General features: G+C 40.3%; 1 non-coding gene across 1 annotated transcript; it reads left to right on the plus strand.

The window, feature by feature from the left end:
• Positions 1–1,444: 1,444 nt before the first annotated feature.
• LOC130978058 (small nucleolar RNA R71) lies at positions 1,445–1,552 on the plus strand. Its single transcript, XR_009085722.1, has one exon. It is a non-coding gene; the product is annotated as a small nucleolar RNA R71 (small nucleolar RNA).
• Positions 1,553–7,045: the final 5,493 nt, after the last annotated feature.

Genomic DNA, 7,045 nt, shown 5'->3' on the forward strand with positions numbered 1-7,045 from the left:
CTCTATCAACATCAATCACAGCCTTTGCTGTGGCTAGGAAGGGTCTGCCAAGGATGATGGATTCATCCATGCACTTCCCAGTCTCTAGGACTATGAAATCAGTAGGGATGTAATGGTCTTCAATCTTTACCAAAACATTCTCTACAAGTCCATGAGCTTGTTTTCTTGAGTTGTCTGCCATCTCTAATGAGATTCTTGCAGCTTGCACCTCAAGGATCCCTAATTTCTCCATTACAGAGAGGGGCATGAGGTTCACACTTGACCCTAAGTCACACAAGGCCTTCTTGAAGGTCATGGTGCCTATGGTACAAGGTATAGAAAACTTCCCAGGATCCTGCCTCTTTTGAGGCAGTTTCTGCCTAGACAAGTCATCCAGTTCTTTAGTGAGCAAGGGAGGTTCATCCTCCCAAGTCTCATTTCCAAATAACTTGTCATTTAGTTTCATGATTGCTCCAAGGTATTTAGCAACTTGCTCTTCAGTAACATACTCATCTTCTTCAGAGGAAGAATACTCATCAGAGCTCATGAATGGCAGAAGTAAGTCCAATGGAATCTCTATGGTCTCATTTTGAGCCTCAGATTCCCAAGGTTCCTCATTGAGGAACTCATTGGAGGTTAGTTTACGCCCACTGAGGTCTTCCTCAGTGGCGTCCTCCTCCTCTCTTTCCTCCCAGAATTCGGTCATGTTAATGGCTTTGCACTCTCCTTTTGGATTTTCTTCTGTATTACTTGGGAGAGTGCTAGGAGGGAGTTCAGTAACTTTCTTGCTCAGCTAACCCACTTGTCCTTCCAAATTTCTGATGGAGGACCTTGTTTCATTCATGAAACTTTGAGTGGTCTTTATTAGATCAGAGACCATTGTTGCTAAGTCAGAAGTATTCTGCTTAGAACTCTCTGTCTGTTGCTGAGAAGATGATGGAAAAGGCTTGTTGTTACCAGGCCTGTTTCTTCCACCATTATTATTATTGAAACCTTGTTGAGGTCTCTCTTGATTCTTCCATGAGAAATTTAGGTGATTTCTCCATGAAGAATTGTAGGTGTTTCCATAGGGTTCTCCTAGGTAATTCACCTCTTCCATTGAAGGGTTCTCAGGATCATAAGCTTCTTCCTCAGATGAAGCATCCTTTGTACTGTTTGGTGCATTTTGCATTCCAGACAGACTTTGAGAAATCAAATTGACTTGTTGAGTCAATATCTTGTTCTGAGCCAATATGGCATTCAGAGTGTCAATCTCAAGAACTCCTTTCTTCTGACTAGTCCCATTGTTCACAGGATTCCTTTCAGAAGTGTACATGAATTGGTTATTTGCAACCATTTCAATCAATTCTTGAGCTTCTGCAGGCGTCTTCTTCAGATGAAGAGATCCTCCAGCAGAGCTATCCAAGGACATCTTAGATAGTTCAGAGAGACCATCATAGAAAATACCTATGATGCTCCATTCAGAAAGCATGTCTGAAGGACATCTTCTGATTAATTGTTTGTATCTTTCCCAAGCTTCATAGAGGGATTCTCCATCCTTCTGTCTGAAGGTTTGGACTTCCACTCTAAGCTTACTCCATCTTTGTGGTGGAAAGAACTTTGCCAAGAAGGCATTGACTAGCTTTTCCCAAGAGTCCAGGCTTTCTTTAGGTTGAGAATCCAACCATTTTCTAGCTCTGTCTCTTACAGCAAAAGGGAATAGCATCAGTCTATAGACCTCAGGGTTAACCCCATTAGTCTTGACTGTGTCACAGATTTGCAAGAATTCAGCTAAAAACTGATGAGGATCTTCCATTGGAAGTCCATGGAACTTGCAATTCTGTTGCATTAGAGAAACTAATTGAGGCTTAAGCTCAAAGTTGTTTGCTCCAATGGTAGGGATAGAGATGCTTCTCCCATAGAAGTTGGGAGTAGGTGCAGTAAAGTCACCCAGCACCTTCCTTGCATTGTTGGCATTATTGTTGTTTTCGGCTGCCATGGGTTCTTCTTCTTTGAAGAATTCGGTCAGGTCCTCTGGTGGACGAAATTGTGTTCCTTAATTAATGGCTCCTTGGCATGTGCCAAAGAGAACTAATTTAACTAACTGATTACTTGCTCAGAGCACAATTCCGTTCAACTGACCAGCAAGTGTACTGGGTCGTCCAAGTAATACCCTACGTGAGTAAGGGTCGAATCCACAGAGATTATTGGTTTGAAGCAATCAATATTTATTTTATTAATCTTAGTCAGGATGTCAATAGGATTATTAGGATAAAAAGTGAAATTACTAGATTTCATAAAAGAGGGAACAATGTTACTTTGATTTGCAGCACTGGGGAATATGTTGGAGTTTTGGAGATGCTTTGTCCTCTGACTTCAACTCTTCCTTGAAATCCTCTTCTCACACGCAGGTTCCTTCCATGGCAAGCTCTATGTAGGGTGTCACCGTTGTCAATGGCTACTTCCCATCCTCGCAGTGAAAGCTATGCACGCACTCTGTCACAGTACGGCCAATCACCGGTTGGTTCCCGCTCCTACTGGAATAGAATCCCTCTTTTGCGTCTGTCACTAACGCCCAGCAGGTTAAAGTTTGAAGCACGTCACAGTCATTCAATCCCGGAATCCTACTCGGAATACCACAGACAAGGTTTAGACTTTCCGGATTCTCATGAATGCCGCCATCAATCCGGCCTATACCACGAAGATTCTGTTGGGGAATCTAAGAGATATTCATTCAGTCTGATGTAGAACGGAGGTGGTTGTCAGGCACACGTTCATGGGTTGAGGAAGGTGATGAGTGTCACGGATCATCACCTTCTCCACAGTTAGGCGCGAATAAACATCTTAGATAAGAACAAGCGTGTTTGAATGGAAAACAAAGGAATTGTATTAAATCATCGAGACGCTGCAGAGCTCCTCACCCCCAACAATGGAGTTTAGAGACTCATGCCGTCACAAAGTATGTAATTCAGATCTGAAAATAGCATGAGGTACAAGATAAGTCTGTAAAAGTTGTTTAAATAGTAAACTAGTAACCTAGGTTTACAGAATATGAGTAAACTAAGATAATTGGTGCAGAAATCCACTTCTGGGGCCCACTTGGTGTGTGCTGGGGCTGAGACTAAAGCTTTCCACGTGTAAAGGCCTTTCTTGGCGTCAAACTCCAGGTTTTGACGTGTTTTGGGCGTTCAACTCCGGATCATGACGTTTTTCTGGCGTTTAACTCCAGACAGCAGCATGTACTTGGCGTTCAACGCCAAGTTACGTCGTCTATCCTTGCGCAAAGTATGGACTATTATATATTGCTGGAAAGCCCTGGATGTCTACTTTCCAACGCCGTTGAGAGCGCGCCAATTGGACTCCTGTAGCTCCAGAAAATCCATTTCGAGTGCAGGGAGGTCAGGATCCAACAGCATCAGCAGTCCTTTTTCAGCCTAAGTCAGATTTTTGCTCAACTCCCTCAATTTCAGCCAGAAAATACCTGAAATCACAGAAAAATACACACACTCATAGTAAAGTCCAGAAATATGATTTTTGCCTAAAAACTAATATTATTTTACTAAAAACTAACTGAAACATGCTAAAATCTACATGAAATTACCCCCAAAAAGCGTACAAAATATCCGCTCATCACAACACCAAACTTAAACTGTTGCTTGTCCTCAAGCAACTAGATGAATAAAATAGGTTCTAACAGAAATTAAGAAGTAATATATATTTTAGAGTTTTAAATGAAGCTCAGATTCTTATTAGATGAGCGGGGCTTGTAGCTTTTTGTCTCTGAACAGTTTTGGCAACTCCCTGTATCTTTAGAATTTCAGAATAATTGGCATCCTTAGGAACTCAGAATTCAGATAGTATTATTGACTCTCCTAGTGTAGTATGTTGATTCTTGAACACAGCTATTTATGAGTCTTGGCCGTGGCCCTAAGCACTTTGTCTTCCAGTATTACCACCGGATACATAAATGCCACAGACACATAACTGGGTGAACCTTTTCAGATTGTGACTCAGCTTTGCTAGAGTCCCCAGTCAGTGGTGTCCAGAGCTCTTAAGCACACTCTTTTGCTTTGGATCACGACTTTAACCACTCAGTCTCAAGCTTTTCACTTGGACCTTCATGACACAAGCACATGGTTAGGGACAGCTTGATTTAGCCGCTTAGGCCTGGGTTTTATTTCCTTGGGCCCTCCTATCCATTGATGCTCAAAGCCTTGGATCCTTTTTACCCTTGCCTTTTGGTTTTAAGGGCTGCTTGGCTTTTATTCCTTTTGATTGTAATTATATATATATTTATTTATTTTTTTTTTGACTGCTTTTTCAGATTATCAATAATATTTTTCGTGTTCCTCATCCTTTCAGGAGCCAATATTCATCAAATTCAAAATACAATTTATGCACTGTTCAAGCATTCATTCAGAGAACAAAAAGTATTGCCACCACATATAATTATAAATTTTATTATTAAGAACTCGAAAAATATAGATTACTTCTTTATTCTAAAATAAAGTCTACTACTTTATTCATGCCTGATGATGATGAGAAAAATAAACTATAGCTTAATTGGAAATAAAATCAAAATAGACATACTAATTACTACTAAATATCTCCTAAGGTGAATTTCAAATAAAAAAAAATGCTATCACTAAATTAAAGCAGGAAAATTGGAACTCAGCAACCTTTTGTTTTGAGGAAGGACGTGTTCTTCTAATCTCTGGGGTGTTGTTCAAGGATTAATTTTTGGCGCTTCAGCTCCCTTAGATCACGCCCTTGCTCCTCCTGTTCTTTGAGCAGTTTGCAAAGCATGCTACTTTGATTATTCTGTTCTTCCTTTATTTGATCCATAGCTTCTTGCAATCTGGAAATAGAGGCTTCAAGATGTTCCCAATATTCGAATTGAGGCAATTCTGGGAGAGCTTCTTGTGCTCTCTTCCTGGTTGAATCATCTTGTTGCTGTCTGACCATTGATATTCCAGTAATTGGCTTTTCAACTGGGATGTACTCTGTTATTCCCATCTTCACTCCGGCATCTTTGCAGAGCATAGAAATTAAGCTTGGATAGGCCAATCTGGCGTCTTTAGAGTTCCTGTTTGCTACTTTGTATAGCTCGCATGAGATCAGTTGATGGACTTCTACCTCTTTTCCCAACATGATGCAGTGAATCGTGACAGCTCTTTTGATGGTTACTTCAGAACGGTTGCTGGTGGGCAATATGGAACGCCCTACGAAATCCAGCCAGCCTCTGGCTACTGGTTTTAGATCCTCCCTTTTTAGTTGAACTGGGTCGCCAGTTGTGCTGGTAGTCCACTTGGCTCCAGGAACGCATATATCTTCCAAGATCCTGTCCAATCCTTTATTGACCCTCATCATTCTCCTATTAAAGGAGTCTGGGTCGTCTTTTAGTTGAGGAATCTTGAATATCTCCCTGATCCTGTCAGGATTGGTATGAATGATCTTTCCTCTGACCACAGTTTTATGATCAAAGATAGCAGCTCCAACGATTCTTTGCCTTTCTGTCTGCCATAGATTAGCATAGAACTCTTGAACCATGTTTCTTCCCACTTTTGTTTCAGGATTGGCCAGAATTTCCCAATGCCTGTTTCTGATTTGATCTTGGATCTCCGGATATTCATCTTCTTTCAAATCAAATCTGACTTCCGGGATCACTGATCTGTGACTCATTATTTTATAATAATGATCTGAATGTTCTTTAGATAAGAACTTCCCTTGATTCCAAAGTGGCTTTGGAGCGCTTTCTTTCTTGCCCTTTTGGGTGGGTTGTTTTCCTCTTGGGGCCATGAATTTGATGATCACGGATATCCACACCAAACTTAGAGCTTTGCTTGTCCTCAAGCAAAAAGAGAAGGAAGAAGAGGGATAGGAGGAGAGCAGTTTGGATGATGAGGAGGGCGCCGAACACAAGATATAGGGAGGGGGGTGGGTTATTTTTCGAAAAATAAGAAAGAGATAAGATAAAAGATATGATTAGAAAAAGATATAATTTTTAAAAGAGAAAGATATGAATAAGAATTTAAAAGACAAATCTGAAAAATTTAATTTCGAAAAAGATATTTTTTTTTAAAAAAGATAATTGAGTTTTGAAAACAAATTTTTAAAAGAGTTTGATTGGATTGAAAATTAATTTGTCCTTTATGGATTAAGATACCTTTGATATTTTGAAAAAGGGATATTAGAAATTAGGATTTTTAGAACTCAAATTTGGGATGAGAGATGATAATTTGAAATATGTTGATGCAAGAAATCATGAATTGAAACATAAAAATTTGGAAAAAATATAAAGAAAAACGAAATTGTACCTCCTCCCACCATCCTGGCGTTAAACGCCCACATGGTGCATGGTTTGGGCGTTTAACGCCCATGTGATGCTTCTCCTGGGCGTTCAACGCCCATGTGATGCTTCTTTCTGGCGTTGAACGCCAGGAAGTCCTTCTTTACTGGGCGTTTTTCTAAACGCCCAGAATGCTAGCAGGTTGGCGTTAAACGCCCAGAAGGTGCATCTTTCTGGCGTTTAACGCCCAGAAGATGCTCCTTTCTGGCGTTTAACGCCCAGAAGGCTACCCTCACTGGCGTTAAACGCCCAGTGGGTGCTTCTTTTGGGCGTTTAACGCCCAAAGTGTTTCTTACTGGCTTTTTCATGCCAGTGAACTTCCAAATTTCTCTGTAACTCTTGGGACTTCAATTAATTTGTTATTTCACCTTTGAAGATACTTAGACCTAAACCTGTAAAGAAAGAAAATTTATTTAATTAGTAATTAAACTTTGTATATGGCTGGGTTGCCTCCCAGCAAGCGCTTCTTTAATGTCATTAGCTGGACTATCACTGATTCTTCAATTAAGTCTCAGTCTTGAGCATTCTTGCTCAAAATTGCCTTCAAGATAATGTTTAACTCTTTGTCCATTGACAATGAACTTTTTGTTAGAGTCATTATCTTGAAGCTCTATGTAGCCATATGGTGATACACTTGTAATTACATATGGACCTCTCCACCGGGATTTTAATTTCCCGGGGAATAATTTGAGCCTAGAGTTAAATAGCAGAACTTTCTGCCCTGGTTTAAAGACTCTG

Source organism: Arachis stenosperma, chromosome 4, assembly GCF_014773155.1.
Source record: "Arachis stenosperma cultivar V10309 chromosome 4, arast.V10309.gnm1.PFL2, whole genome shotgun sequence".
Classification (NCBI taxonomy): Eukaryota; Viridiplantae; Streptophyta; class Magnoliopsida; order Fabales; family Fabaceae; genus Arachis; species Arachis stenosperma.